This window comes from Urocitellus parryii, chromosome 7, assembly GCF_045843805.1.
Source record: "Urocitellus parryii isolate mUroPar1 chromosome 7, mUroPar1.hap1, whole genome shotgun sequence".
NCBI lineage: Eukaryota > Metazoa > Chordata > Mammalia > Rodentia > Sciuridae > Urocitellus > Urocitellus parryii.
The window spans coordinates 101,000,859-101,013,462 of record NC_135537.1 but is presented as its reverse complement, the minus strand read 5'-3'; the positions used below and the strand labels follow the sequence as shown (position 1 = coordinate 101,013,462).

The 12,604-nt window shown below is 41.8% G+C and overlaps 1 pseudogene; it reads left to right on the top strand.

The window, feature by feature from the left end:
* Positions 1–10,787: 10,787 nt before the first annotated feature.
* LOC113177982 (C2 domain-containing protein 2 pseudogene) lies at positions 10,788–11,812 on the top strand (annotated as a pseudogene).
* The last annotated feature ends 792 nt before the right edge of the window (positions 11,813–12,604 follow it).

Sequence of the window (12,604 nt, the reverse complement as noted above, 5' to 3'; positions counted from 1 at the left end):
AGATTTTCCTATACCTCTTAAGATGTTTGTAGTTTTTATTGTATACTTAATAACATATGCATTTTTGATTTATGGAGAACTACCTTCTTGTCTAGTTTATCTTTCTGATATCTCATATCTGTGTAGAAACTAGTAACTCTTAATTCCTAACAATTACAATGCAGTCACTTACTTCAGGGTATACAAGATGAAGCATAGAAAAATACCCTTGTGCAGGTTAAAAAAAATCCAAGAATTTAACATGATTCAACCTACTAGCTTTAAGGAAATGAATATGAATAATTTATTAATCACTAAATTCATTCACTGATTTCATACAATATTTTTAGTTCATCTGTCAAGAATGGATCCAGAATCTGACCACATCGCACCACCTCCATTGGTCCCTGACCTGGATTGTTGTTCCATTCTTGAAATGTTCTGTCTGCCTCTGTCTCTTCTCACTTGGGCTTGTTCTTAACACCAGCATGAACAAAGTCTCATCATGTCAGTCTTCTGCCTAGAACCCTCCAATGGCATCTGAATCAGAGGAGGGGCCACAATAGAGTGTCCACCAAGGCCACTGTGGCCATACTGTCCTCTGAGACAGGCAGGTCCTAGTGGGGCCTGTGGGACTCAGATCTTCTACAGGGCCCTGTATAAGGGCTTACTCTGGGAGAAGATCCTGGTGTTTCTGGATGCTGTGTTTAACAGTCTAGATAATGAAAATCACATGTCAAGTTTTTTTCTGAATCAGTTTTTTAGATATGATTATTTGAATTATCATAACTAATGCAGCATAATAATTTATATCATGCTAGCATTGATTATAAAATTCTTAGCAAACCAGCAATAGAACTTCCTTAGCTCAAGAAAGAATATCTACACAAAACAAAGCAAGCATTGTAATTAATAGGAAAAAATGAATTATTTCCTCCTGAGATTGAGAAAAAGACAAAGCTATCCAACCTCATTACTTGTATTCAACAATTCTGGCATAATGGAAGTCCTAACCAGTGCCATTAAGTAATGAAATAAGTAAATATACACAGATTAGAAATAAAGAAAATTCTACTCAAGAATACATGTATATTACATTTGTGTCTGTGTGTGTGTGTGTGTATTTGACTGTTCTTACAGAAAATCTCTAGGAATTAAACACACACAAACCCTACCAACATGTAAAAAGAACCATTTTAAATTGAACTCAAGAATCAAGAAAATGTAAATAACTGGACAGATATCTGTGTCCATGATTGGAAAACTCAACATATGATTCTCCCCAAACAGAGCAGACACTTCATAAAAATTATGTAAGAATATCAAACATACATGAGAAGATGTTCTAAAACATCAGACATAAGGGAAGACAAATTAGAAAAGTTTATTGGCTCATGGTTCTAAAGGTTCCAGCCCAAGATAGAGTGACCCAATATTGTTGGGCCTTTAGTGAGGGCAACACATCATGGAAGCATGTGTTTACCTCATGAGGGAAGAAAGAAAGAGAGGAAAGGGCTGGGGCCCCACAATCCTCTTCAAGGCCACACCCTAGCAATGACCTAAAGACCTCCTTGGAAGGCCTTGCCTCTCTTAGGTTTCACCACTTCCCAAGAGTGCCACCCTGGGGACCAAGGCTTTAATAACACCTGGGCTTTGAGGATCACTCACCCAAATCATACTAAGTAGAGAGTAAAACAACATCCACTGAGACATGAGACAGTCTATGACGGTTTGAGATTACTTTACTTCTAAGTGCAATCAGGATATTAAACCAGACTGATTATTGGAGAATGGCAGAAATAGAGACTGGAAACTTGTTCTTGTAGTAGAAATTTTTTTTCTGTGTTCCTTCGTACTTTCTCATTTTATGCTTATGACTCCATCAATTCTCTTCCATCTTTCCTACACATGGCATGTTTGTGGGAAATGCTAACAGCTGGCTAGCCACCTCCTCAATATTCGTTAGCAAGCCTGGCCTGCCAAAATGGGTCTCCCTATCACTAGGACTTGTGCTGACATACTGAATGCAAATAGTTGAACCCCTGTCTAATTAACACCACTTTGCAGCACATCCTTGATCACCATCAAATGGCAAACAAGACTGTGACCAATGGTACTGAAATGCTGTTGAATTTTTGCCAGATAGGAGTCTGAAGAGGTCCCTCAGAAAGAAGAAGGAGGACCTCAACTCAGCCCTAGTAGGTTCTTTGTTTATACCAGAGAAAGGAATTTCAGGATGTGTCAGAAAGAGTCAAAAGCAGAGATTTATTTGGGAAAGCAAGGAATACACACTTTCAGGGACAGAGAATGTGGGCCATCTCAGGAAGGAGACATGCTTTTGGGTTCTCAGATTCTTCTTTTAAAGGGGACTCTGTAAATAGTGAATGTGAGAAGTAGGTGGGGGTGGCCCAGCCTGGTGAGCCCAAGATTCTTATCATGCATTACAGGGTGCTTCACCATGGTATATTTGTCAGGATCTTTAGATTGACAATATTTAGTTTAGGAACTTTAAACTAAAGTTTATGTCCAGAGGAAACCAAACTTTGGAAATAAAAATGATGGTGTTTGTAAAGCTTATCATTTAAAGTTAGAGTTTCTTTCCCTTCTCTCTTCTTCTCCTTTCTACCTACGTATATTTCTTCTATCCTATTTCAGAACCACCTCTAATGGCTGAACCTTGAATTGTTGGCCTTGGTTCATTTGGATCATGGAGTAGTCTGTTAAAGAATGTATTACTGTCTTTTTCCTCCTGACATGTTCCTCTTTGTTGTTCTCAATTTATGTACTCATCCACTGCTATCTTGGCAAATCCAGTGGTCTTGTTATGGTAGGCATAACAAAAATGTAAAACTTAAATCCATCTAACATTTTGGGGGTGACAGTACTGGAGATTGAACCAAGGCATGCTTTACCACAGAGCCATAGCCCTACTCCTTTTTAAAATTTCTTATTAGGATGTTGTGAAACTGCTTCCAGTCTCTAAGTTGCTGAGGCTGCTCTGTAATCCGTGATCCTTCTAAACTTCCTTTTCAATCGGATTATAGGCATGCACCAATATGCATGGCTCATCTAACTAATTTCCCATTGTGCAGTTGTAAACTCTGTCCTGAAATCAAGCAGATTGTTTGTGTCAATTGTGAAGATAGTTTCAATTTCCACACTCATGGTGGACAAAATGGAGCTAATTCTAAAATAAATTTGTCCTATAACTGTCACCACACTTGGGTAATAAAGTTTATCCCAAAATAGACTCTGTATATGGTGCACTGTAACATCAAATAAACTATAAGCCAACATAATGGTAGGAATTCACTTGTAACCAAGCAACTAAGACTCTGCCAATCACAGCAGTGCAGCTTAGAAAATCATGTGCTATGGACTAATCTGTCCATACACATATAGTCAGAAATGCTGACTGCAGCCAATCAGATGATTTCTGATATGGCACTTCCTTTTCTCTGGTGGTGAGTGTAATCTGCAGAGGTGGTAGGGTTAATCGTCTTGGGTCCCAAGTACAACCTGATTCTAGAGCCTTTTTTTCTTTTTCCTTGTCTTTCTTTAGGCAAGTTTTGCTAAATTAAGTTTTCTATTTTTTTCTTAAAACAATTCCCATCTAGGAACCAGCATGAGAACCTGACTGCCTTCCTTCTGGCATTTGGTGGGAGTCAAAGACTATTTTCTGACTAACTTTGAGCCATCTAGGAGTAGAGAGCTGCAGTACCCAGAAACAAAGAAGAGGCTGCCTTGGGAATAACTGCTTTCCCACCACAGGTTTCAAAGTTAAACCAAAGCTTGAGAGCCCTGGGGAGGGGAAGGAGAGGGTGACAGCAAGAATACTACTTGATGAGACAGTTCAGGGGAAAACTGTGAGGATTTGACAGAGAAAATACAGGAATGAGGCCCAGGAAACTACAGGGAATGCCAATGAAGGAGTCCCCTATGAATGCATGTCTAATCCAGATAGAATCCTTGTGGACACAGGGAAAAGAGCACCCATCAAGTGATATTTTCTTGTTCTTTTAATCTAGGGTAGATATTTGACTTGAAGTGGTCAGAAGACAAGATCACTAGGCCTGTCTGCTGGAAGAGGTAGATGTACCAAATGTAAAGGGAGAAGTATATTTGCTACTTGCTGGATAGACTCTGCAGGATTCTGGCAAGACTGGCTGTTTCTGAGACAGAAACTTCACATTTCAATGCAGTGTCCTGTTTTGACTATAAGCCTGGAACTGGCAGTATAATTACTACAACCAGATCTCATTCCATCCCTGTAGAGAATCAGTGGATATTTCCTTATCTGAACATAGGCAGGTAAGCCATGGGGCCCCTAGATTTCACCCAAGGACTGGAGGAGGTGTGCCTATACAGTATGTAGAGAACAAAGTCAGTTTTGAAGACCTCCATGAGTGCAGCTTGTTCACAAAGCTGCAGTAACTGGATTACAGAAAACAGTCATTTAAAATCAAAGTAAATTAATAGGAACACAATAAGAATCATGTTCAAAAAACAGTTTGAAAATTATTTTAAAATATTCCTTTTTTTCTCAGAACTGTAAATCTCTAGTATGTATTAAATATTAGCTTTTGTGCTAGAAAAGTAATTGTTTAATTCTGTAAACAATATATCACAGTTGTGAGTATTTATTTACAAGTAAAATTATGCACTAAAAATAAAAACAATTGTAATATAAAGGCCCAGTTAAGTTGGTAAAAATAATGAAATAAAATAAAAACAAGGATAATATCAAAATCATCCAATAGGAATTATGTATTTTAATATTGTAACTCATTTCCCTTCATTACAATATCATTAACATTCATTCTCATTTTAGGAAGTGATATTTGGAGACACTGAGTGACTTACCTAAGTCATAGACCTGGAATGTGGAAAGTTTCACTCCAGGGACCACAGTGTATAAAAAGAAATTCATGCACCTTATGAAGTTTTTCTTGATGTTGGAATTAGGTAGGTAAAATGTTACTAGCAATGAATTATGACAGGAATATAAGAGGGTGGTGGGATGGTCTTGCTTGCAAAGTTTCAGTGGATATCTGTGTGGTTGAGTGGTTGTTGGCATAAAATGATAGAGATTATGACAACATGAGGGAGCAGGTGGCAGCAATTTCTGGTACTGGACAAAGTTGGGGAAGAAGAGCTACAGACATAATGAAAGTGAATGAGGATGAGAAAAGCTGACATGCAAAAATGGTCAGGACTGCAGGGGTGTGCCAGCCATGTTTACTAGAGAGCTTAGCATGTTCTAATCCCTATTCACTGTGGCTTGGACAGCATTACTTTATAACTTTCTGGATGTTAGATTCACCAGTGTAATTTGTATAACTGTGGTTCTCATTAGCATGGCCCACATGTTTATGGGAAGATGGGTGGTCTGATCAGGACAACTCAGTTCAGGGAGGGGAACCTCCCTGATTAACCTCTGAGTAAGCAGAGATACCTGCACCTGTTTGGAAAGTGCAGCAATCTACATTAGCCCTGGAAATAATTACAATTGATTGTGTTAAAAGAATGGTTATGAGTGTGACTGACTATTTAGAGAACACAGGGGGAAGCCATTGCAACTGTCTGGATCTGGATGTCTCATACTGTTAAGGTGGTGAGAAGAACAGAATGTATAGGTATGTCTGTGAAAGCTGGAGGAATTTCTTCCTGTGGGAGTTCTTTAGAATTCAGAGTGCTTGACATTGTCAACAACATTGTAGTCTATGAAGGGGAATTGTTTTTAGAGATAATATTGTAGAATGCCTCCCTGGACCGGGCTGGTGGCAAGAGAAGGAACAGAAACTTGCCCCCTCCTGCTTTTGACTGGTCTGTTGGCATTGCTGTCTGTATCACTTTTCCCCTAAGGAGACTTGTTGTGCCTGTCTACCTCTCTCCCACTCAGAATTTTCCACTTGGGTCCATGAGAACCCAGCAGTGCCTGGCTTAGGGACATATCTACTTTTACTCTGAAAAGGAGAGTGAAAGGCTCATAAAAGGCCTGACTTGGCTATACCCTCACCCTGAGGGCCACTCTGTTTCAGGTACAGGGAGGATCTTGATAGGCATGTGAGTAGAACTCATGCTATGTTTTCTGGTTCAGTGGTGCCTCCTGGAGCAGGACTCCCCACCATTCCTCATGCAGGGAATGCATGAGGCCCATGGAACAATGCCCACTTCTCACTGTATATGGGGCACAGCGTGGAACACACTAGAGAAATGGATCATCTCCCTGCTTTGATGATTTTTCTACTTTCCCATGTGGACAGGCTCTGAGAAGAGGAAATCTGGACTGCAAGCAGAGCAAGGCCCCAAAGGGACCAGTACTGATCTGTTCCCCTACACAGGAAATTCCAAAATTTTGAGTAGGTCACTTCCCCTGTAGGTACAGATCATGTCTGATTGCCTTTTCCCCTGGAAGTCTATGGGACAGTCAAGGACTAGAGCCAGGAGACTTGCTCCATGACTCCAGGTCCTTTTAAGTCCCAAAATCTTTCAGGGAGCATTACTAGAGGTATGTATGTGTAAATATCACTACTCTACAAGTCATAAGCAGAGTGCCCTAGTTAGTCCTGGCTTTTTTAACCAATTGTCAACTCATCCTTTCTGTAATTCAAGAGCCAGTGGTGTATAGGCTTATTAATATACCCTTCAGAAATCTATCTTTTCTGCTTGAAGGATTTGCTTCCTTTTGCATTTGTGTCAGAACTAAAGGGGCTTCTCAAGACCTGTGGTCTGGGAGCCAGTGCAGAGGGAGACCTATGGTGGAATGGGGTGAACAACTTAGCCCCTGATGTCCCATACCTCAAGTTGGTGGTTTGCACTGGAAGGACATGAGCTTTCTGGATATGGTACCACTTAAAATTACCCCATGCCACTCTACCTTCTTCCTTGGTTAAAACGTGTAATATTTTTCTCAAGCATTTCACTCTGAACTTACCATGTCAAAGCATTGGACTGTTACTGCACAAATAGTTCTACCTAGAAGGGAAAACAAGGGTGTTGACCTCTTCCTTATGACTCAACGTGGCATAGACACAAGCCACTATCTCTATTGAGAAAAAAAGTTAATTAGAAAGCAATAGATGTCTCCATAGGAAGAAGCCATTAGAACATAAAGAGTGTACATGAGGCAAAATAGTCATTGTCTGTATGGACTGATATTTTTTTCTGAAAGAAAACTTTGCTTTCTTAACATGTAAACTAAAAAATATGATATGTTTGACCAGATAAAACCTTTTTTTAAGACAGTATGTTGGATAATGATGGAGGTGGCCTGAGATGCCTGCCCCACTTGGCCAATGCTGACAGGGAGTGGCCAGTTGCTCCCTGAGCAGCAAGGCATGATTGCCATCCTAATCTCCCTGATTTACCTGTTCTTAATAGGAAGGTTGTGGCCCTTGGGGCTGGCATGGTGACTACAGGCCATATAAGTCATCATTCTCCTTTGCTTTGTGTAGAAAGGAGCCCTCTGATGACAATATTGCTTACTACAAGGATCTGGGGTTCCTCTTCATGTCAGTTTAACTCTGGAGGACCACTTCCATGCTGATGCCCTAATTTGTCCACCAGGATTCATTGAACAACTGTCATGATGTTATGTCATGATAATGTCCCATTATCCATTCACAGTCTGTTTGTGACTGATACTGGATATGGGCAGTGGCAAGGAATCTTCCTACCCTCTGCCTTTTTCATTGGAGTGTAGCGACTGCAGAAAGTGATTCTTCCTTTTCTCAATACAGTTTTCTGGAGGATCTAACATTTCTCTGGCAGGGAGGGGTGGGACTGTCACTTCCCATTGGAGGTTCCTCCTTCACCTCTGTCTTCCTGTTCTCTTCAGATTTTGAAGACTGGGAGCATACTTTGATTTCCAATATTGCCATACCATAGCAGGGGTCTCCTGAGACTACACCTCCACAGTCTTCTCATGGCTTATACATGGTTTTTGCCAAGCCTGGACTGGGCTTGAGTCTGCCTCTTGAAATTCTCATAATAATCCTACTGTCTGGGTTTTGCCCAAGAGACTGTAAGGCTGAGAATGTAGCTGGTCCTCCTGTGTAGTTGGAGGGACCACTGAGGGCTCATGGCTGCTAACCAGTGGAATTCTTGTCCTGGCCTTGTGCATCTCTGCAGGTGAGGGATCAGGGAGGAGAATCTGCAGGGTGGGAATTGACAATTTTTAAATCACCTTCTCTCCTGGACCTTTCCAATAAATTCCTTCTGGGAAACTGACAACCTTGGCAATGGAGTTGGCCCTAGAGTCACAGAAGACTAAGGGAAACTTTGACTGTGGAAGGGGCAAGAGTGGTTTCTCACCTTCATGATATCAAGGGCCTGGAGGTGTGGACTCAACCTGTGTCTCACCCAAGATGTCATAATATTTGTTTCTAGCATCATGTGAGTTCCTGGATCAAGGAAGGAAAGAGTCTAGGAGGTGTTCACCAGAGATTGATGATCCTTGGAGGATGCTAGTTTGCTGGGTTTTTTTTTTTCTTCTTTTTTGTGGGTGTTGGACTTTATAGTCTGTGATAATTGCACACTATACAGGTAGAGGTATACTTTTGATATATTAGAGTTGGGATCTGGAATATCCTAGAAAAGTCCATGAGGTAAAGGCTTGGTTCCCAGTGTGGTGCTCTTGGGAGCTGATGTCTGTTAGATATTAGAGCCAGTAGGAAATCTTTAAGTTATCAGTAGTGTCCTCTTAGAGGATATTTAAGACCCCCATTCTCTGCCTCTCTCTCTTTTCTTCCTGGCTTTGAGACTAGTAGTTTTGCTTGGCCATGCCCTCCTTTTGCAATAATTTGTCCAACACCAGAGGCAAAAATAAATAGGTCTGATAAATCATGAATTCCAAAACTGTGAGCCAGAATATACCTTTTGTCTTTATTGATTGGTTACGTCAGGTATTTATTATAGTGTTGAAAATTTGACTAATACCCTGGGGCACCAGTGTTTTAAAGCGTTAAAAAAGCTTTGTAGTCTGGATGTAACACCAGGTAGAGAATTCAGCAGGGGGTGCTCTCAAAGTGTGGGAGCTGGGACTGCACTTCTAATTTTGAGTATGTCGAGAGTGATACCCATGCCTATGATCCTCTACCCCCGCATTCTTCTTCATCTTCTCTAATAAGTCTCTCTGCTACTTTCCTGTCTTTTTTCATCCTTTGATTTCACATATGAAGGAAATTGTGTAATACTTGTCTTTCTGTGTCTGGCTTATTTTACTTAATATTATAATCTCTATTCCATTTATTTTCCTAGGAATTACATGATTTTATTGTTTTCTATGGCTGGATAATTTCCACTGTGTGTGTGTGTGTGTGTGTGTGTGTGTGTGTATCACATCTTCTTTACCCATGTATATATTGACATATACAACTGGTCTGATTTAATAACTTGTCTCTTGTGCTGCAATTCACAGAAACAATAAACTATAGGATAGCTTGCTGACTTTAATTCTTTCAAGGAATGCCATATCTGGATCATAAGTAGTATTATATTTAGTATCCTGAAGAACCTCTCTCCTGATTTCCCTATGGCTGTACTAATTTAAATTCTCACCAACAGTGTGTGAGTGTTTCAATTCCCCCACATCCTCAACAGCATTCATTTCTTTTTTTTTCTTCTTTTTTTTTTTTTGTATTCTTGATGATTGCTTTCTGACTGGGAAAGATCAATACCTTTCAAAGTTTCAGGTATTTTGTTAAGGTTTTTGATCCATTTTGAGTTGACATAGGTGAGAGATAGGAATCTAGTTTCAATCTTCTACATATGGATATTTAGTTTTCCCAGGATTGTTTGTTAAGGGGCTGTCTTTTCTCTAGCACATGGTTTTGTTACTTTGTCAAGAATCAGATGGCTGTAGCTGTGTGGGTTCATTTCTATGCTGTCTATTTCAATTCATTGGTCTACATGTCTGCTTTTATGCTCTGACCATGCTATTTTTATTACTATGGCTCTGCAGTATGTTTTCAAACTCAGTGTTATGAAGTCTCCAAAATTTCTCTTTTTTCTCAGGATTGTTTTTGCAATTCAGGGGTCTTTTGTTCTTTGAGGATATTTTTGTAGTTCTGTAAAGAATGATGTTGTTAGTTTGGTGGTGTTTTTCATTGAATCTCAGTAATGAATTATAAATAACAATGATATTTCAGAAATTCAATTTATAAAAGAATGAAGAAAGATATGCTAGTCAGGTGCTTCTTCTGCCAGGTCTGCTTCCGTGTACCCTTTACTCAGGTGTGTTGGGCTTGGGGTGCAATCCCTGGCCTTGGCCACCTGGCTTCAGCCAGGTATTCCCTCCCTGTTTGTCTCATGTGGCCTCAGGCCTCATGGCTCCACACCATGCCAGGCTTGGCCTAATCAGGCTTGGGCCTGTGGTCCTCCCTCCAGCCCCTGGCTGGCCACCAGTGGATGCCTGAGCTCACCACCCATAGGCTCTGTGTCCTGGCAAGCAGGCTTCTCTGGGAAATTGGTGCAAGGTAGGAAGGATATGCACCAACATAATGGCCCTGCTGGGCTGCTGGCTCAGTGAGGTCCAGTGGTGCATGTTGATGTTGATTTTTGTTGTGGCCTTGGTCATGATTGGCCTGAACCAGATGTGGTGTGTGCTGGTCAGCCTGTGACCCTCATCCTGGCAGTTGGCAGAGCCTGAAGAGTGCTGGGAGTCCTGCACATTGCTTTCTTGGATCCTGATGCTGAACAGCTATAAGAACCAGTGGCAGTTAGCCTAAGTGATGGCCTGAACCAGGAGGCCAAAAGGAAAGGGAGTCTCCCTGCAGGTCTCCCCATGGTTGCAGCTTCAGAAGCTGGCAGTTGGAGAAGTCTCCAGTGTGGTCCAGTCAGCCCAGGAGAAGGTGGTTGCCTATCACATGGTAGGCAAGACCCTTCAGTTTGGGGTGCAGCGCCTTGGGTTGTGGGCTAAGGACACCAGCTGTGTGACATGCAGCTGTTCCTGATTCATCTACAGCTGGAGCTACACATGAAAGAAGACAGAGAAGACATCCATATTAGGTGGTCCTGAATCCATGTGCCAAAAGTGACAATTAAGATCCAGCTGAGAGCAACAGAGGAAGGCCAGGTGGATGAGACAAATGGAGTATCTGAAACCCTTAAGGATATTTTGAACCACTTTGTGGGTTCTATCTTTCTGTCATGGTTCTGAACACCAAGCCCACAGACATAAAGTAAGCTCAGAATCTACAGAGCACTTCATCTACTGCTCAGGAATCCTGTCCTCCTAAACCTCCACGGGCTCATGAACTAAAGCCACTGGTGAAGAACATCCACACCTCACTGCTAAATGACCCTGGTACTTTGGGCAGTGTTAACCCTGTATGCATTGCCCAGATGAATGATACTGTCCAGCAGTTCACCAGCACCCTAGCCGAGAACACTACTCACTTCATTTGGGAGGAAGAGTTCACTTTTGAGTGGAATACAAAGTCCAAGGATTTACACCTGCAGATTACAGAGGAATGGAAGTCCTCAGAAGGTCTGCTGGCCCTGACCACTGTCCTCTGAACTTGTTCAAGAAGCAGTTTTCCGGGCTGTAGATCTTCTTTCTGATCAGTGGATCCACCCTCAGTAGCTCAGAACTGGGTTCTATCTCTGCAGAGTTTTCTTACATAGAACCTAGTGAATTGAAATCCTGACAAATCCCTTCTCTTTTGCTGCTGCCAAGATAGAAAAGGACTGCAGAGTGATGCTCTCTGAGCATCTCAGAACTAGGCACTGCCAAGAATTCTATAGGAGAAACTTTAAGGAGGGGTGCAAGGCTGTTTTTCCACCAGTAGCACCAGCAGAAATATCCCGGCATGAGCCAGTCACACAATGATCTCATGTTCCTGTAGCAACATGAGGGCACCCAGAAGAAGGGGGTGACCCTCACTTAGCTGCTGAACAAGAAGCTACTGTCGAGAAACTGAGGCAGGAGCGTCATGAATGCCATGTCGGCTGTCTGCCTTCTTCTTTGCAGCTGGAGTTCAGGCATCCAGGATAGCACTCTTACCAGGACAGAGCAGGAATTCTGGCCACTGCCACATGCCCACTCCTCCAGTGTGATTTTCCCCAACAATCTAGTCTTTATAAGGGAAAGAACAATCTGAGTCCCCAGCTGGAGGCTTCCCCCAAAGAGAACTTATAAAGCCCAATTTGCCACCAGAATCCCAGTGGGAACTGTAGCCCCTACCTAAGCATTGAGGTAACTGTTAGGAGAAGAATTCTTTGTAAGAGAAATACCACGCTCAGCAGGGCCTAGGAGAGACAACTGGGGATTTGATTTTACCTACACAGCTCTCTAGAAGGACATATTTGGGGCACATGTCTGGACCATGTCACGGGGAGGTGTGTCCCTCTGGGCTGTCACTATGTATAGAATGGATGCTCACCTCTCCTACTAGTTTGCTTCTTAGAATTAAAAAGTACACCTGGCCCTGAGGGCAGGGAGATGGAACACAGACAGGGTTTTGTTTGTTTCTTTGTTTTCAGGGGGGGGGGATTTAACCTCTATTTTATTTATTTGTTTATATGGTGGTGAGGATCAAACCCAGGACCTTACCTGTCCTAGGCAAGTGCTTTACCACTGAGCCATAACCCCAGCCCCAACAAGCAGGATTTTTGGTAAAGA